The sequence below is a fragment of the Trachemys scripta genome, chromosome 7 (genome assembly GCF_013100865.1).
Source record: "Trachemys scripta elegans isolate TJP31775 chromosome 7, CAS_Tse_1.0, whole genome shotgun sequence".
NCBI lineage: Eukaryota > Metazoa > Chordata > Testudines > Emydidae > Trachemys > Trachemys scripta.
Window position 1 is genome coordinate 96,817,620 of NC_048304.1, and position 20,653 is coordinate 96,838,272.

General features: G+C 39.6%; 1 protein-coding gene and 1 long non-coding RNA gene across 3 annotated transcripts in view; one reads left to right on the forward strand and one right to left on the reverse strand.

Annotated features, from left to right (window-relative positions):
• LOC117879942 (heparan sulfate glucosamine 3-O-sulfotransferase 1-like) overlaps positions 1-20,653 on the forward strand; it is a 114,010-nt gene that overhangs the window by 90,357 nt on the left and 3,000 nt on the right. The gene's annotated exons all lie outside the window — the stretch shown is intronic.
• The window catches only part of LOC117879945, an 86,673-nt gene continuing 82,029 nt past the window's right edge, over positions 16,010-20,653 (reverse strand). For both annotated transcript variants that reach the window (XR_004646436.1, XR_004646433.1), the window contains one exon: positions 16,010-18,243. This is a non-coding gene — a long non-coding RNA (uncharacterized LOC117879945). The remainder of the gene's footprint in view (positions 18,244-20,653) is intronic.

Below are 20,653 nucleotides of genomic sequence, written 5' to 3' on the forward strand. Positions count from 1 at the left end.
GATTCAGAGACAAAAATAGTACCTGAAATTACTTTAACTGTTTAGAGTGTAATTCTCTAGATCAAGCTGATGATAGCCTTTTGAAATAAAACTATTTTTTCAAGTAATTCCAGAGGTCAGTTACTATTCTGATCATTTTACTATTCTGACCATTTTATATAATCTAATTTAAGACTACAAACTACATCTGGCTTGCATGGTAGTTAGATAACTTTTATTACCTTAGATACTTACTTATATGGGCCTCAGACGTTATAGCAACTGAGCATCTCACAACACCCAGTGCTATTATCCCTGTTTTATAGATGGGAAATTGAGGCACCGAGGGACTAAGTGATTTGCCCAAAACCACACAGGAAATATGCGATGGAGCAGGCAATCTGTCTCTCCCAAGTCCTAGGCTATCACGCTGGTCCATCTTTCAATACATGCTGCAAATCGAACTGAATATCTACATTGGAATTAAAGACCTCAGGCACAGCCACAGGTGGCCTTTATCAGCTGACTCGGGAACATGGGGCTTGGGCTGTGAGGTTAAAGACTGCTGTGTTGACATGCAGGCTCAGACTGGAGCCTGGGCTCTGGGACCTTTCCCTCTCATGGAGTCCCAAAGCCCAAAAATCTACACCGCAATTTTACACCCTGCAGTCCAGGGCCCGTGAGCTCAAGACCGCTAACCCAAGCCAGCTGCAGGTGTTTAATTGCTATGTAGAGGTACCCAAAGGGAAAACCCTGCTTCCCCAAACATGTGTGCCGAAGTCCCTGTAGTTAAACTGCATGATGAGAAAAGCAAGGAGTTGGCTGCAACGTCTGTCACAGAGCATGATAGAACAGGAATTTAAGTAGGCACGCCTAACTCCAAATGAATTAATTGGGCTCTTATTAGTGTTATTGAGTGATGGCTAATGCCCTCACCCCCATTTCAGTGTAAATGCTAGGTTGGTAACCTTACTGTAATAATCTGGTTTGATAAAGCAACACAAGCAAATAAATTTCAAGTTAAGAAAAAAATCTGTTTTCCCTGTTCAGAACCATTGAGCTACATCCTCTAGCCCGGGGTAGGCAACCTATGGCACGCGTGTCGAAGGCGGCACACGAGCTGATTTTCAGTGGCACTCACAGTGCCCGGATCCTGGCCACCGGTCAGGGGGCTCTGCATTTTAATTTAATTTTAAATGAAGCTTCTTAAACATTTTTTAAAACCTTATTTACTTTATATACAACAATAGTTTAGTTATATATTATAGACTTATAGAAAGAGACCTTCTAAAAACTTTAAAATGTATTACTGGCACCTGAAACCTTAAATTAGAGTGAATAAATGAAGACTCAGCACATCACTTCTGAAAGGTTGCCGACCCCCTGCTCTAGCCTCAAGATAATATGTCCATGGAAAGATGGTGCTTTATCCTGTTTTGTGATAGGGGCCCTGTGTAAAAGAAACAAAACAAAATGTGATCATGTAATTAAAGACTATTCATAATGTACTTGCATATGGGGTACGTGTTAACATTGCACAGGCAACCTTAATTTTGACACTTCCTAACTTTTGAGTCATTGACCTTGCAACCTTAACATTCTCTTACCATTTCTTTAATGTAAATTTCTTACTTTTCTACAAAAACTGAAAAAATAGAAATTCCACCATGTTGAACCATGATCACCAGCTTGGGTCATCAGCAGGGTTTGGACCTCTAGATCCATGGCACAGCCCTCTGCCACTTGAGAGAGTGGAGTAGACTGAGTATGTGGATAGTAGTAGTAGCAGGCTGAGTATGTGGACCAGATAGCAGAGGGGTATCAGACATACACTTTGTTAGCTGTTTACTCACAGAGGAATGTTGACACTCAGGAGTGAGACTCCTCAGTTTAATTCCAGGACCTGGAGGGGAGTGTGTCAAGTGTCAAATCTAACCTCTTGCCCCCTCCAGGCCTCTCTCTGCCCCCAACATCCCTGCTCCTGCCTCATTCCTTCCTCTGCTCCTATTAAACCTCCCTGCCACATCTTTCTTCCCCTCTGCTGCCACCGCTACTGTCACCCACTGTTTTCCTTTTGCCCGCATCCCCTCTGGCTCTCTCCCTATCCCCCTCACTGCCCTGTATTCTAAATCAGGCTGCAATCTTCTTCTCCTCACTGCCTGGGCATCAGCAGGGACAGCATTGAGAATGCAAGAGAGAGAGTCTCCCTGCCCTCAGTTCTGGTGCCTGGAGCCACAGTAGCCCACAGAGAGAAATCCTGCCCAGACCCAAGATGGAGCATACGAGTCACTGTGTGGGGATGGTGGCACCTTAAAGACTAACAGATTTATTTGGGCATAAGTTTTCGTGGGTAAAAACCTCACTAAAAACCTCACTTCTTCGGATACATCTGAAGAAGTGAGGTTTTTACCCATGAAAGCTTATGCCCAAATAAATCTGTTAGTCTTTAAGGTGCCACCAGACTCCTTGTTGTTTTTGTAGATACAGACTAACACGGCTACCCCCTGATACTTGTGTGGGGATGCTACATGAGCAGTGCAGTCACATGTGGGAGCTCTGTAGGGCCATACCCGTGCAGACAGAATTTCTCTACCAAAACCTAGCAACTCCCTACTGAGCATACATGATCTGTCTGTGAGAGTTCAAAGGCTCTCATATCTTGGCCATATGTGGACAGTATTTCACAGGGATGGCAATAGACACATCCCTGATGCCAGGGCAACCCCCCTACCAAATTTTAAGTCCCTGCGCCAAACCAGAGAGGTGCTAGAGCTTCTAAATAATACCACCACCAATTCATGAACATGGCAAAACATCAACATGGGCAAAACCAATATATTTCTTTAGTCTTCTGAAAAACTATTAAACTATTTTTGCTTAAACTTACCCAAAAATTCAGCCTAAAGCAGACACCGAGCATGGAAAACTTCAGCATGAACAGTTAAAGTTTGGCAAAGTTATGAGCAACTGAAAACAGGGTCTTATAGTAGGAAGTGTCAGGCAGCCTTAATTATTTGTGTCACTACCTATGCTGTCTAAAATAATGTATGAACCTGTGTATACATACTTCAAGAATACTTGAAGTAGCCAATATACTTAAAGGTGTTGCAGGATTTAGGATGTTTGAGTGCCTTAAAGCCTGTGAAATAATTTGTACTAAGATACAACCTAGAAATCTTATAAAAATCATTTTAGGATTTTTTTAACTGATTATGTGACTGTATAACTTTGATGGTAGGGACACTTTGTCTTCAGCGTCGTGTCTTACAATACGTGAGACATATTTATCCTGCACAAATATGACATTACATTCTATCATGAGGTGTTCCTTGCTATCTTTTTTTTCTTATATATGCATAACATTGTAATTAACCAGATAAATGAATTAATCTGCTAGGACTTTTAAAAGAAATAGAGGGAGCAGCAATAATGCAAAATATTTCTGGAAAAAGATGCTGCATCAAAGCCTCTGGTTTTTATGTTTAACTTACTTTATTTTTTCCAGCAGTACAGCTGTTTTCTGAATACAGCCGAGCATCTGAAATATTGATCTTTTTTTCTTTAAAGTTTGAAAAGTCCTGTGTATTCTCTTGTCTGTTAGCTCACACTAGTCTACAAGGTATGTATCAGCATCTCCTTCATCTTATTCAGTTAAAACTGACAACTGACTGATGGGCCAGTGCTACACAAAAATCCAATCAGCACAGCCTCTGTGGGGCTTCAAGTCCAGTTCAGGAGCCAAATCCACAGTAATTCCATGGAGTTCATACTCCCTTGACTTGTACAAGGCAAGAAATGCGCCATCCATCAGTTGCCATATATTGAGGATGGGTTACACCAAGGATATGATGTTGACTCATCTTGTTGGGTTCCAAAGAGAGCACAGATGTCAACAAACAAAGGAAAAATCTCTAATTGAGAGCATCCAATGGTTCTCCATTTTCAGCAGCAGGACCTAGGAATTTGTTGCTACTGACTCTCAACTTTATACCTGAGAGATGTCCCAGATTGCACTGATGCACTCTATGGACTAATGAGATGGGGTATAAAGGGGCAAAGATAGCAGCTGGATCCAGTAGTGATTATATAGGTCTTGCTACGAGTATCTAAAAATACTTACCTAGTGGATTGGGGAAAGCAGCCTACCTTGCCAACCCAAAGATGCAGGGTGGGTGAGAGTACCACAGTATTAGGAGTTAAAAGGAGGGCAGATAGCTGCCAAACAGAGTAAGGGTGAAGAGCATCAAGGCATCCAGCATCCCCTAAGAAGATAACTAAAGAGGTTGTGTGTGTGTGTGTGTGTGTGTGTGTGTGTGTGTGTGTGTGTGTGTGTGTGTGTGTGTCAGAGAGAGAGAGGTATTGTGTTGGCACTGGGATGCTTGGAACCTGTTGAGAGGATGAGATAGTTTGTGTGGAGGGAAGAAAGAGTCCAGCCTGGCCTGACCTGCTTCTTTTCCTTCATGCCCCTCCTAAGCACTGGATGATCTTTACTCCCAAAGTCCTTAGGGAAGGGAGCTTCCAGGGGAAGGAGGCCAGGGAAGAGAGATTGTCCAGCCAATGTCAGCTCAAATGGGAACTGTTGGCTGGGCTGAGCCAGGCAGAACTAGGAGTGCTATCTGCTGTTTGTGTCTGCTGCTCTTGGATACTACTCACACAAATATTAGCCATATTCTGAAGTACTTGGTTCAGTTAATATGGCTGATTCATATTTACTTAACACATTAATTATTTGATTTGCCCCTTCCTACTCTCCACACTGAGTTCTGGTTGCAATGCTGGAACTAGGCCAACAGGACTGGGTAAATTGTGATCAATATTAGATGGAAAGGAAAGGAAAGCAATTGTCCTGAGACTGTGATTTCAACTATAAATCTGTAAATTAGCTTTTTATTGCTGAAAGCACATGGCATACAAAGTCAAGAGGTAGAAACATTAACAAGCAATTATTTTCTTACAAGTTTCTACTCAATTATTTTTTTAATTGCCCTAGTAGAAGTGTTTATTCCATTCTACCCAGCCCTGCCTACAGCCAACTCCTCCCCATTTCTGGAAAGTCCAGGATCTCCCTTCCAAAAACCTCTCTGAACCTTTGCCCATTGATGTGTCAGGATTCCCAGCAGTTTGGAGCAGTGAAAGTTTGTGCTCTACTGTGGAAAACCTTGGAGGTCTTCAGTTTCATAGGTTTGGGAAGGTTTGGGGAGGCCCATTGGGTTCTTGGTGTCCTGTAGTTCTGTGGAGCCCAGCTGGTCTCTTCTTGTAAGCCATCAGTGACTGACACCCTTTTGTGATTCTAATAATTATTTATACTCTGATTTGCAGAGTATATCACATGATTCCTACATGATATCTTTTCTCCCCCAAAATTGGGGAATGTCAGAGTGTCCTTTGTATTCATTCAGAATGAGGGTGGATGAATATAATTAATCATGCCACTGGTAGAATGACCTGATCCTGCAATCTTTACTCAGTGGGAGGTTTCCTGTGTGAGAACTGCAGGACTGGGCCCTAAAACCACAGCCAGTGTGTAGCTGAACATGGTCACATCCTGCACTTGATGTGTACTACTATTTTGCTGAAAGCATTGCCTATCATGTTTTATTGCTTAACTAAAGCATTCGTCCTGAAGTATAATTGACAGTTACAGGTGTAAACTTAAACAAGACTATAATTCTACTTGAAATATGCCCATGCTGGTTTAGACCAACATTTCAAACTGACCTTGTCAGTTTGTATTAGTCTGACCACAGGCTATAGCATATTAAGAGATTTTTTTTATCCGCACTTAGAGGCAGTGAAGACATGTTTTGAACTTGCATGGTTATGTGGAATTAAGCACATTAATGGAATTTACCAAGACTAGAAAACAACAACACATACATGGAAGATTTTGTTTTTCATCTTCAAAATACCATAGTGATATAAAAATGACTAAGTTATAAAAGATACGCTTAGCCCAGAAACCTATTGCAGTGTGTGTATGTGTGTATATATTATATATATATATAATTTGCAGTTATAATATCATCAGGCAATTTTGCATCTTACATTATTAGAACAAGGTAATTCTAGTCTCAGGGAAGTAAACTTTTTAAAACTCCAATCTGCTAACATCACCTGCCAGCTGTTTAATGTATTTATAGTTTATGCTAACCTTCCATAGCTTTTTTTAAATTCATTATAGTCTGTGTACCTGGTAAGAGGGAAGCCTGCAACCAATTGCAATTACTTTGCAGCTCCTATCTGTAGCCACGAAATAGCTATTTTCTTTTTTATTTCTGGAAGTTGGTGATTGTGGGGTGTTATGGAAATGCGGCCTCATTAACAAAAGATCCAACCAAATAAATTCACTGCTAATGTTAGAACTTGTAAATGTTTACTTCTTCACCCTGCTCTGGGTTAAATATATATTATGTCCAATAATTTGTGTTTAAATATTTACCTTTTGACTTTTTTTCATTCTCGGGAGAGGTGTTAAGATGGCTTATGGCTCCTGATAAGCATTTTAGTGGGTTCTTTTATACCATATTTATTGGAAATGCATCATTTAAGAAAATGTTTTATTAATGCTTCCCCCCATCACCCCTTAATTTAAGAACACACATGTTCTAATTTAAATAAAATGAAATTGATGATGTGCAGTTGTAGTCAAGATTATTAACATTGGCAATGGTGTGACCATCTGCTACCTCTGTCTGTTACTCTGAATATCACAGGGATCTGCAGTCCTCAGTACTCACCTTGTCCTGTATTCCTTGCATAACCCAAACTGAGTGACAGTATTGTGGGTGTCCAGGAAAGCAGCTTCAGGTCCAAAGTTAGAGAATTACTCCTGTTAGCAAGTAGTACGAGCCCTTTTTTCCTGGTCAGTGCTTTCATACATTCCACAACTGACATTGATACTGAGGGAATAGGAATTCCAAAAATCATGCATATAAGGCTTTTTCCCATCCATTTCTATCTGTCTAGTTTTTGAGTGCACATGGAAACAAGAATAACCTCAGAATTATGATAAATCTCCGCCATGACATAGTTTGGAAAAAAGCAATGAAATCTATGATAGAAAGTACCGTACTTGTACCATACAAATGCTACTTCCCTTTTGGGTCTGATTCTCAAAGGTCCTATCAGCATTGATGGGAGTTAAGGACTTGAGTCTGCACCATTTCAGATCAATGGGTTTTCCCATTGAATTGAATGGGAGTAGCATTATGATTAAGATGGGGATGGGATATTGAGCAAACACATGGGATTATAGGCCCAGATCCTCAGAAGTATTAAGGCACCTAACTCTCATTGATTTCAGTGGAAGCTAGGTGCCTATATACTTTGAGGATCTTGGCCATAGTTACCCGTTCTTTCATGCTCAGAAGGATGTGCTGGTATGAGTACTCTGTCCCTCTTTTTAGCTTCATGGACTAGTTGGGTTTAAAAAGTTGATAATATTGACCATTTTCTCATTCTCACATATCAGAGGGGTAGCTGTGTTAGTCTGAATCTGTAAAAAGCAACAGCAACATGTGTCATTCTCACATGTTGTTCTTCCAAAGAAATTATGCTCTGCTTAGAATGTTGCAGCACTGACTTCAGCTTCACCTGTCTAGCTCCTTCATGTATTTCTTACTGTAACTCTGATTTGAGGCTCTCTTTAGAGCTTCCATGTTATTCTTTTATTTTACCAGTCCACTTCCTGTCACTGCTCAAATTACTCTGCAGCATTTATTGCTCTGTCCTGCTACTTACTCTCCATTCCTAAAACTTTCTTTGCCTACACATATCCTGCTATGTTTATTTTTAATAATGTGGGTGAGTACACAGCTGGTTGTATCAGTGAGCACAAATAGTTCTTACAGAATTACATCCCTGTAATACTTTTTCCTCTGCTTCAGCAAAACCCATAACTGTCATACTGGGCATTTAATTTTCACTAAGCCAAAAAAGAAAGCCAGCAACTCTACTGATTTTCCTTCTAGGGCCTATTCATTGCCTTTATTTGGGGAAAACTCTGAGTGAGCCAATGGGAATCTTGCCCAAGTAAAGCAAGAGGATTTGTATCTTAAAATCTAAACATACTTCAGGGGTGCTGGAACAACTTTTATAGTGGGGGTGCTGATGTTGGAAACCATGTATTTGGTGTTTGCTATTACTACTTCAAGCCTGCAGCACTTGAGCTAATCCCATTTCATATTTTTCTCCTTGTGATATGTTTGTTATTGTTTTTATAGGATTTTAATTTGATTCACTTAAGGTATAACTACTTATTTTAGGGGTAAAATTTTCAAAAAGCACTTATGTCATTTAAGGAGTTTAAGTTCTATCAGTTGCTTAACTGCTTTTGAAAACAGGACTTAGGAGCTGAGGGTATGTCTACACTGCAATTAAAAGCCTGAGGCTGGGCCCGTGCCAGTTGACTTAGGCTAAGGGGCTGTTTAATTGTGGTGTAGATGTTTGGGCTCAGGCTTCAGCCCGGGTTCTTGGACCCAAGTCCCAGGTGTTTTTGTAAGGTATATTTTGAATATGTTTTTGGAAACTAAAGTTGGCTTAAAATTAAGTGTTAATTAGACACTGTAATTTTAATGATAATCTTATCACTGTACAGTGTGCATACTCTCTTTTAGCAGTCAGCAGTCTAAGATTCCAACCCAGGCATCTTAACTCGGTTATGCTAGCATTAAGGCTTTCTCATCAGAACTATTAAAAAACAAAAAACCTTCCACAACAGAACCCAAAACCAAGTGAGAGACATCTGGTTTGGTGTTCTAGTGTAAATTTGAAACCTCAAGCCATATTCTTAGAAAAGTTTGAACTTGGATGCACTTTTCAGCATAATTGGGGCAGTTTATGGATTTGCACTGAAATCATGTGATATTTGCAATTGCACATAGGGTTGTGATATAAAACCTGGTGAAAGTTTCTACTCCATTTAAATTGTGTCTGAATTCAAGTCTCAGTGAAACTATTAAGACAAAAATTTACAGTAATTAAAACTGAAGAGCATGGACCAAATTCAGATTTCAGTTTTGTCAGTATAAATCTGCAGTAATTCCATTGGTTTCACTGGAGTTAAAGTTTACTTAACTTTTTTGATTTGGAAAATTTTGGGAAAGGTTGACTAGAAGCATTGTGATTCTTTCTTTCTTTCTTTCTTTCTTTCTTTCTTTCTTTCTTTCTTTCTTTCTTTCTTTCTTTCTTTCTTTCTATAAAGCATTTGCTTTTTCACACTAAGAATCTATTTCTTTAATGCTGCCTTTCATTCCTCTTCAATGACTGGACTGGACATCTCTGAGCTATGCACATAAGAGTAGCTGAATTTAAAAATGGAAGGAATCAACCAAAGATAGGCACTCTTTGCTGTAACAATTGCACACATGCTGACTACTTAAGAAGTTTCTCAAATTATTCTACAGAGAGAGATTAAGGCATTGCAGTGATGACTTTGGATGGTCCCATTACTTCTACATCTCATTGCTAAGAATTAAAAGATTTATTCCTCCCTTTATTGGATTTGAATAAATTCATATTTAGTTATACTAAGCAATGGGTTTTATATGCATTGGATTATTGGGTTGCCTGTTTTGTTGAAATGGATAAAAAATATTTAAGTGAAAACGGATTTGCATTTATTATCTAATGTGACTAGCCCCACTTTCACCACCTAGCATACCAGCATCTATGATAACTTGTGCATTCTACAAAGTTTGTCCACTTCAGTTTTGTCAGACACTTGTGTTGTGTCTTGTGTTGTGTTTTTTAATTTAAAGACAAGAAAATGTTTTGGTTTATTTCCCCCTAAGAACTAGGTTCTCGACCTTGCCAGTGATATCAGATGTTACTGGCTACTTTTCCTGCAGACTCCTTTGCACTTTCTCCCAAACCAACCCTTAGGCATTAGAGGAGCCCCTATAAAAATCTGCAAAGCTAATACATTATCTTGCTTCAAGTCTCTCGAACGCTCACTTCTACCACGATGCCTAGGAAACACTTGGCAATGGCTAGACATCTGATGTTCTGTGACCACTGCCTGTTAGACTAATCATAATTGTCTCGCTGTCACCTTGTGCCCACAATAGGGTTCCCAACTTTCTGATTGCAGAAAACTGAACGCCCCTTCTCCAAGATCCTGCCCCCAACTCACTCCTTCCCCCCCCCCATCACTTGCTCTTCCCCACCCTCACTCACTCACTCACTCACTCATTTTCACCGGGCTGGGGCAGGAGGTTGGGGTGCGGCAGGGGATGAGGTCTCTGGCTGGGGGTGCAGGCTCTGACGTGGGGATGGGGGGTTTGGGGTGCAGGAAGGGGCTCAGAGCAGGGGCAGGAGGCTGGGGTGTGAGAGGAGAGCTCCGGGAGGGGGCTCAGGGCTGGGGCAGGGGGTTGGGGCGTGAGAGCGGTTTGGGGTGCGGGCTCCAAGCGGCACTTACCTCAGGCATCTTCCAGAAGCAGCCAGCATGTCCCTGCGGCTCCTAAGTGGAGGGGCCAGGTGGCTCCGTGCGCTGCCCCACCCGCAGGCACCGCCCATTGGCTGCAGTTCCCTAGAGGTCACAGGAACGTGTCGCCGCTTCTGGGAGCCGCGTGGAGCCAGGGCAGGCAGGGAATCTGCCTTAGCCCCACTGCACAGCTGACTGGATCTTTAATGGCCCGGTCAGCGGCCCTGACCAGAGCCTCCAGGGTCCCTTTTTGATTGGGTGTTCCAGTCGAAAACCGGACACCTGGCAACCCTAGCCTGCAAGTCTGTTTCTTGTGTCCACCTGATGTCTCATGTCACATACTTAGACTGCAAGTTGTTTAGGACAGGGACTGGTTTTTGGTTGTGGGGTTCCTGGCACAGTGGGGCTCTGATCTTCACTGGGGCCTCTAGGTGCTTGGCAAAGGAAGTTCACCAGTTCAAATCCAGGTAAGGCCTCGTCTATGCAGTTTTTGTATGGATATAACTGTTTCAATTAGGGGAGTGATTTCTTTACTGAAATAGTTATACAATTACAACCTGTAGTGTGAAAATAGTTCTGGTGGTATAGCTTACTCGCCTTCCATACCTAGGTATAAACAATACCGGTATAAGGAACCTTGATACCCATATAAATGCATCCATGCTAGGAAGGTTGTACCACTTCAACTATACCAGTATAGCTAAAGTGAAACAACTTGTGTGTGTAGACGAGCCCTTAGTAATGTCTGAAAGCTATCATCTTAAGGCTGCTTGGTAGCCTGTGTTGGAATGGGCTGGTATCCTTAGTGTAACAGAATTTCACAGTGAAATAATATTTGTTCACTTCCAAAAAAGGCTTTTGATTTACAAGAAAATTGTTAAGGGAGGAACAAAGTATAGTTTGCTTCCTCTGGTCCCAGTCCAACCCCCACGAAAATGTTTGGTTTTGCTGCTGCTTTTTTTTTGCCAGATTCCCCAGTGAAGGGACTATTTTTGCAGAGCTGTGTTACAGACTGTGAAAGCTTGAAGCCAAATATTACTATTTTATTGCCTCTCCAACTTAACTACGTAGCCAGATGTTGTAGAAAAATCGGCTGTTAGCCTGAGATACTGAGTCTTTTCTCTCACGTTCAACATAAATCTTCTGTTGCCATGAGAGAGGGAGCAATTGTCCTGTAACAGTGTGACAGTTGAAATCAGAAGCCCTGGGTTCTGTTCTGGTTCTGCCACAGACTTGCTCTACAGCCTGGGGCAGGTCACATAAGCCTGAGTCATCAAATCATTTAAGCATGTGCCTCAATTTCCCTGTGTAAAATGGGAATGATATACCTACTGCACCTCACTGGGGTGCAGTGAGTTAATTCATACATGTCAAGTGCTTTGAAATTCTCATGCAGAAAGCACTACAGAAGTGGAAAGTAGTATTATTAATTATAATGTTATTACTATGGTTAAATTGACCCTATCATGCTTTATTTAAGACTGAAGCAAGATAAATTACAAACTCCCTCAGAAACAGGTTTTATAAGAGTTCAAATAGACCCTTAACTGCTCCACACTCAACTCAGTTAAAATGATTTTCAGCCAATTTATTAGACCCTTTAGTAAATGTCATCACTAAGATTTTCAAAAATTAAAAAATACCCTGGTTTTCTCTGCAGCATGAATTTCCTTCTAACCCTCACTTCTGTCGAATGTATACCAAGTCTACTGATGTTACTAAGCAACGCCAACATTACCAAATAGTAGAAAACATAACATATAATGATGCTATAATTTTGACGCTGTATCATGGGGTTAATTTTTTAATTATATACCATAAAGCTAATAGGAATGTGCTGAGATTCAGGAAGTGCATGATGCTGCAATTTAAAATCTATTGTTTTCATTATACAAAACAATTCATATTGTCTTCTAAAAATGTGCATTTAATTGCATAAAGACAACAAAATACAAAAATTATTGAAATAATGTATTCCAATTTAAATCCTGTTTAAATCCTTTTTACATTTATGTAGCAATTATAGTCTAACCACAGGATCTAACATCATAGAGCTTCATCAAAATCAATCAAATTTCTTAGGCTGAACCTGGAATGTTGTTCTGATGGAATTGCTCCCAAAGGCAATTTTGATCTATTTAGGCGTCAGTTTTACAGCATATTCTGAATTAGATTATCCCTGGTAATATTTTCAAGGTAATGTTTTATTCTGGCAATAAATCTAGAAATTTTGATCATGTAAAATAATAAATGAATTGTAAAGTAGCTAAACTGAAATATTTGTTTGTGCTCAAAGACATTATTAATACTGTTAGAAAGTGCAGAACCAGTTTTGTTTGAGTATGTAATTGTAACAACTCTTGCTCTCAAGCAATAGGCACACCAGACCCTGAGAATCCTTTGGTGTGGACCTGCTAAAAGGGGTACAAGCTTTCTGTACTACTGATCATTTGTCTTTCAATTTCTGGGCTCCCTTGACTCACAACACATGTGACTGACTCTATGAGTGAATGAAACCAGATCTGTCACTTACTCATGGGATAAAGAGATAACTAGATTAAATAAATAAATAAAACATTGAGTGGGGACAATTTGGGCTTCTCTGTGCCTGTGGCCAGAGCTGGGGAGAACCTAACCAGGATTCAGATTCTAATGATCACTTGATGATTACCTGTTCTGTCCATTCCCTCTGGGGCACCTGGCATTGGCCACTGTCTGAAGACAGGATACTGAACTAGATGGACCTTTGGTCTGACCCGTATGACCGTTTTTAGGATCTTATGATCTATCTACATTACAAAACTATCCCTAATGTGAAACACTTTTCTAGGGTCTTAGAAACAGACTGGAACCAAGCAGCAAAACTATGCCAAATGAGAAAAACTTTCAAAAGTTGTTTAGGGCTTTAACTTAGCTAGTCTTACAGGTCGTTTCCAGAAACCCTTCTAAAACATGTTCCCCAGCCACACAAGATGATGGTTCCTGCTGGTTAAACCATGTTACCTGACATAATTTTTAGGAACCAGTCTATAAACTGTTTCAAGATTGGGGATTTTTTCAGAATAAATTGTATTATCATTTATTAATCAATTTTTGTTTATGGTAGCATCCCAATGTATTCAAGAAAGGACAGTCCCTGTTCCAAGGAGCTCAGAGTCTAAGGATGTACAGACAGGTAGACAGAGGTTGAGGAAAGGAAATCAATATGGATTTTCTTTTAAAACACAAGTCAACTGCTATTCTGTATGAGTGTTTTATACTGCCCTCATCACTGTAGTATATGAATGCCTTCCAGTAATAGTAGTAAGCAATGTAATTAACAACTGAAACAATTTGATTCACTCTAGGCAGGATGGCAAAAGTAGGTCTTTAAGAGGGACTTAAACATGGACAGGGTAGGGGTCTTGTAATTGGAGTCATGCCATGCATATGAGACCATGTAGAAGAAGGCATGGAGATGATGATTCAAGAAGCTGACACATGGGGATGGAGGATGGCAATGTTGCATGGAGCAGAAGGAGCTAGGGCAGTAGTTCTCAAACTTTTGTACTGTGACTACTTTCACATAGGAAGCCTCTGAGTGCGACCTCCCCCCCCCCTTATAAATTAAAAACACTTTTTAATATATTTAACATCATTATAAATGCTGGAGGCAAAGCGGTGTTTGGGGTGGAAACTGACAGCTCACAACCCCCCATGTAATAATCTCGTGACACCCTGAGGAGTCCTGATCCCCCGTTTGAGAACCCCTGAACTAAGGCAACATGAAGCTTGCCAAGTGAGGGTAAGTAGGAAGGAAGAGTTATAAAGAACTCTGAATGTTGTGCAAAGAAGCTTAAATTTGATGCTATACCAGACGTGAAAACCAAAGGAGAGATTTGAAGAGGGTAGAAGCATGATCAAATCAGCAGGTAAAGAAGATGGTTTAGCAGGTGGATTTTTTTAAAAGTGGCTAAAGGGAGCAACATGTGTTTTTTTTGGGAGGCCACAGAGAAGGCAATAGTCAATGTGGGATATAATGATGGCCTGATGAAGATATTTGGTTGTGAGGGTGGTAAGAAAAAGATAGACTGGACACATTGAGCATCTTTTCATAATTATTCTAACACTTATAATGTTCTTTGAAGGTGAGCCAAATAGCTCAGGCAAATACTATTTTTTAAGTGTTCAGAGTTCCCAGATACGTAGCATAAGGGCTTAATTGTGCTCCGAATTAAGACACGACCCGTGGTAGGGAATGATGTGGACATTACCCCAGCAATAGCCTCTAAGGGATTGCACTGCAGGCAGGAATAGGGCTTCCAAAGTTAGGAGAGTATGGAAAGGGTTAATTTATGCTGTTTCTTTTGCCTTGTGTTGTACCAATCCTGATGACTTTGTGGAAGACTGGCTGGGTCATAGACCCTCTCTAATCTTTTGAGGAGTCCAGTTTTGCAACAGTGATAGACTTGGTAAGCCTTGTGCTGAGAGGAATCATGATTGTGCTAGGCCGTGTATATGAGTTAGGAAGGATATTCCTTGCACCCTTCCCTTCCTGCCACAGGAATACCCAGTGCAGAGTCTAAGCAAAGTAGCGTTCTTCACATATGTAAATGTATTTGTAATCTTTAAGAGAAAATACCTGATGCCACATAGCTGAGCACATACACTAGTAATGTATTATGAGTGACTGCTTGTGATGTCTTGGCAATAGTGCAAAACTCCTTTAGGGCACATGATACTTTCCCCACGCAATTAAAATAGATTTAGACTTCTTATAGTGAAGAAATCACTAAGGGGAGAATCAGTAGCTATGATTATTGCCATCATCCTACACTACATGTTCTAGAACATAAATCAATATGGTTTCTGATACTGTTGTGGCTGCTACTGCATTAACTGGTACTTGGGGAACTCTGCAGGAAAAAACACAACTTGAAAAATTAGCAATGGGAAAACCTGATGTGTTTTAGATGCTACACAAAGCTTAATCAAGCTATCACAAGCAATTGTTTGCAAACTTGGGCAGAAAATCTTGCAAGAACAGTCTCATGTTACTTTACTAGTTCCAGACACACATGTTCTCTTCCCCAGGCCTGGTCAAACCCTTCACAACCTTACCCCTTCAACAAGCTACACAAAGGTTATATGATGTTAGAATGTGTTTTGTCCTGCAGAAAGACACATCCAATTCCTTTACTTAGGGTGGATTAGATTAGAGATGACATTTCACAGCATCTTTAAGGGTTATGAAGCAGATTCTCATCCCCAACTCTGCCTGCTTGCTAAAACAAAGCACCCAGAAAGAAAGTGCAATCTAAGCACTTTCTAAGGGAAAGCTCCAGGTGATTTAGCCATCATTGGGAGTATGTCTAAGAGACAGGGGATGTCGCCAGAATACTGCTGCACTCTAGTGGTTTGAAACTGCTGGAAGTAGCTGTTGCAGCTATGAGCAACTTCGATCAGTCCTGAAGCTCTAGGTTACACCTTGGCCAGCCCCATGATAAGGGGAAGCATAAACATAACCTAAGGTCCTTGGGGATGGTTGATTGTGGTGTGCAGGACCCTGGTCTTAGGGTGACCAGACAACAAATGTGAAAAATCGGGACGGGGGTGGGGGGTAATAGGAGCCTATATAAGGAAAAGACCCAAAAAACGGGACTGTCCCTATAAAATCGGGACATCTGGTCACCCTACCTGGTCTCAGCATCCCAGTCAGAAGCCTAGCTCTCTGGGAGCATTTCTCATGCTAAATCACCCAGCTATGAAGGATGCCTGTCCCACCTAACAACATTTAGACCAAAGGGGGCAGATGGAGATGCAGGTAGCAAAAATAGCACTTGATTGCAAAACTGTCACAAGAAATAGATGCCCTAAATACAACAGCTGTGAAATCACAGATTCAAAGGGACCTGTGCATAATACTACATTGTAAAGGATGGAGCCTGTTTGTGCTCAGCTAATGACTGAAGTACAGGGCCCTATATCACTATTATGACTAGAAATACTGTGACAGATGTACAACACAGGCTGATGACTGATTGTAGTAAAAGACTTTGGGCCAGACTCTGAATTCTGTTACACTGGTTTAAATCCAAAATAACTCCATTGAAGTCATAGTTATTCCAGACTTACTCCGATGTAGCTGAGATCATTAGCTAGCCATTTTTAAAAAAAACGTTTTCACTCTTTCTGATGTTTTTAAAACAGCTTACAGTTTTCTCCAGTCACAAATGAAAGCACAGATTGTGGATGTAGCACAACAGAATTAAGTTTTAAGTGTTCTCACCTGAGTTTGCTGTAAAAACCTGTGTATCAAAACAGATGTAATAACTCTAAGCTCTGCTCAATTTAAACATTGAATACTTTATATAAAAATAAGCACTGCCCTGAGTATTGTCTATTTGCAGATGTTTGGGACTTGGGACTTGTTTTCTGGTAGCATTTATGTAAGAAATGAGCAATCATCATTAATAAAAAGAAAATGTAGATATGTTTGAATGTTTCCCAAAATTTGTTTGAGGATTGTCAGCATGTGACTAAAATAACCCAGATTTCAATTTACCCTGAATTTTTCTGGCATGGCAAATCCAGATAGTCAACTGATTTCTCTTCTGTAATGATTTACCTTTACATGGTATTAATTAGCACTTTGTGAACCTACCCTGCATGCTTTTCGCCGTGTTTTCTTTTAAAGTCAACTCAGTGAATGAAAATGAATTTGGATATTTTGGCCTTTTTTAAAAAAAAATCCACTTGTTTCCATTTCAAAACAAGTTTGTTTTGTTTGTTTGTTTGTTTTTCCTTTTTCAACATAAATATATAAACTTCAAGCAGCACACCTTGATGATTCTCTCCATGACAGCATGGCATTCTCTGTGCACTACTGTTCAGATGGTTGAAACCTAGTCAGCTCTTACTTACAGCTGTCTTATCATTTGTCTCACACCTTCAGAGGTACAGTTTCAACCTGACCTGCTGAAATTGAAAATGTAACCTTCCCAAAATAACAGATGAGGGATTCTTTGAGCTGACATTTTGTATGGGCCTGAGTCTGGGAATCTGTGACCTAAAGCATGAGAAACATCTAAACTATCAGCTTACTGTACTTATGGCTGCTGTAGCCTCCTAAGAGGGTACATCAGTTGAACTTCACTGTATATGTTAACTCTAATGATCATAGAGGTTGTAAATAATAGGGCAAATGAACAACAGAATGCACCTAACTGTCCTTTATGTGAATCCTTGACAGTTTAACCTAATTTTTAGCTCTGTTTCCACATTTTGCATCAAAATAACTACAAGACCAAACAAAACAAGTCTCTCAGGGCTTGGGCACAATAAATAAACAGCTTGTGTAATAGTTCATCTACAGTGTTTTGTTCTTATATCTACAAAATTTAAAGAGCTAAGTAAGTATGGTTCCATGACTAGCACAGTGGTTTTCCAATCTTGGTCAAAGCTTCTGGGAACATCATAATATAAAGAAATAATATTTAATAGGCAAACTGTGTTTTAAATCAAGGCTGAGATTTTTCAGTGTAGCCTAGAGATAGATGGACAACTCCCATTGTAATTAATTGAAAACCCCACCCTATGGACCCTAGTTCTGCATCTGAATATGTGTGCAGGGAAGCTCACTTGTGCATGTCTGTTTGCAGAATCAGGATTCTAGATGTTACAGCATGAACCAAAGCATTTGTGTTTTAATTCACCAAAAGTTGGTGGGGATTTGAACACTTTTTTTTTTTAACAGTTTGTTGTTTCTATGTTGCTGAAACAGTACATCAGTATAATTTTTCCTGATAAGTAAATTTTCACTCTTGGGTAACCCAGCCTATTTCATTCTTCATAAGGTTTACCTGAAAAAGAAGAAAAAAATGAAGTGCATTTCAGTAACAGATTAAATATCCTAACAATGTTTTTGTAAAGAATATCAGAAAAGAATCATTTTATACCATTAATTATTCAAAGAGGTAATTGGCTGATTATGCAAACTAAGAGACTACCACTGATAAACCTCTTAATTTGCCTTTCTTCTCTGCTGACATATGAGTAGAAATCTTTTCCACTGGAGCTAAATGAAAAGCATAAGAAAACCTCTCCGAATTTTGGGGTCTCAAATAAAAAGGTCAGAGATAAGCAAGAGCATAGAATAACTTAAATATGAGCTGAATTTTTCATGAGAAGCAATATTCTCACTGGCGACAAATAAATATAGAAATATCCACTGTCCTAATCAGTAAGTGTCCTTATGAGTCTCAGATCCCTTTCTTACTTGGTTCTGATGGACCCCTGGTGTAACTAGATTCCACAGTACACTGGGTGCTTGTGGAGTCTCTCTGTAGGCCAACATTCTCCTGTGCAGTGGAGTGTGGGATTTCTGCTACACTCCTTGCCTGCAGTGCCTGTAGGCAGGAAGCCAGAAGAAAGCAGTATTTCAGCTTATACCTAGTTCTAAAGGCAAGACTGGGCCTAGCTATTACAGGGTGGATTTACATTCTAATCACATTTTCATTTATAATTACTGTAATTCTTTTAATGTGTTCTTGTTCCCACTACATCTTTAAACAAAAAATGGTATTTAAGGTATATAGACTTCATGGTGCTTCTATGTTTGTGATGGTTTTTCATAAAAAGGGGATTTTTTAAAATACCTTTTTTATAATTGTCCTTAAATCTGATTCATAACTGTGCAAACCACTTTGAAATATCAAGAGCCACAGAGGTAAAACTGTTGGAAATTCTTAGACTGTAGCATCTGACTTGCATTCAAATCCTATGGCCAAAATTTTCACAAAGAGCCACTGTTTTTAGGTAAAAAGAACAGGAGTACTGTTGCGGATACAGACTAACACGGTTGCTACTCTGAAACCTGGTTTTAGGTACTTCAACTTTGGGAGCTCTACATAGGGTGCTTTACGCCATCTTTGAGAAAGAGCTGTGCACCTTCAGCTTCCATTGCAGCTTTAGGTGCTCAGCACATCTGAATATTAGGTCCAAGGTTTCTCAAGATGGATACCCAAAAAATAGTAGCCCTTTTTTGAAACTGTGGCTGCAAATGACTCCTGGTGTGAATATATATATTCTGCCATAGTGTCCTAATATAAAAACTTGCATTTGGTGTCCCCTGTGTTGTCTTTGCGAATTTAAAATAAATCTTGAATGGAAAACTCATAATAAAATGGTGATATGTATGAACCCTTTAAACAGAAGTTTTCTCTCAACTGGTAAAACTATAACACTATTTTGTCTAGTTGTGACTACCGAGGCATTCTGCTTTGGACTTTTTATCTTGGGTTTGATTTGGCTTAAAATTTCGGACTAGATTAAAGATTGGATTTTTCTGTATTTAAATATGCACATATATTTATGTATCTATTGTTCCTTTTGAATATGCTGCTGCCCCGGGGTCTTCCGCTGGGAGCTCTGGGGCCTGCTTTAGTGTGGATAGAGTCTTGAGTGAAGTTAGTTCCACAACAGGAGGCACTGTTCATAAGTAAAATTAAAGTTTTAGATATATTCAGTCAGTCCAAAAATCTTGCTGATGAATGCTGCCTATAATTTAGGGCCTGATCAAATTCCCATTAGAGTCAATGGGAGTCTTTAAATTGACTTCTAAGGCAGTTGGATTGGCCCTTAATTATTAGATTTAGAATTGTCATTTAGTGAATCTGCTGCTTTACTTATACAGTATTAGGAACTACCATAAAATTTTGACAATATTACTGTGATAACTTAAGCCTGAAAGCTTCCAATAACTCATACTAAACAATTACCAAAAGAAATATAATAAAGGAAAGCTGTGAATCCTCTTCAGAGCCATGACAAATAGAAAGTGTCTGCTTTCTTTGAGGTACTATGTAAGAGAAGTTATTAATGAACTAATGTGATGAATGTTCAAAAAAAGCACAGCAAATCACTGAGACCAGAATCTGAAAAAGGAACTATAGTTGCAGTAACTGAGACCATTTTAAAATTGGAGAATGAGATAGAGGTAATATATATCTAAATAGGTAGTTCTTGTTTTAAGTGACTTGTTTCATTGTGTAAGATAACTTCACTATTTATAGCCAGAGCTTGTCAAATGAACTAGTTTTCACACTACATTTTATTAGGATTAAAAATAAATCATGTTCAGAAAAATATGGTGTATATATTACACATGTTTATTACCAATTGAAATCTTCTAGCTGCCCAGAAATAGGGCAAAATCCTAAAGTCCTTCCCATGGAAATTTTGCCTGAGTAAGGACTTAAAGGATTGAAATAT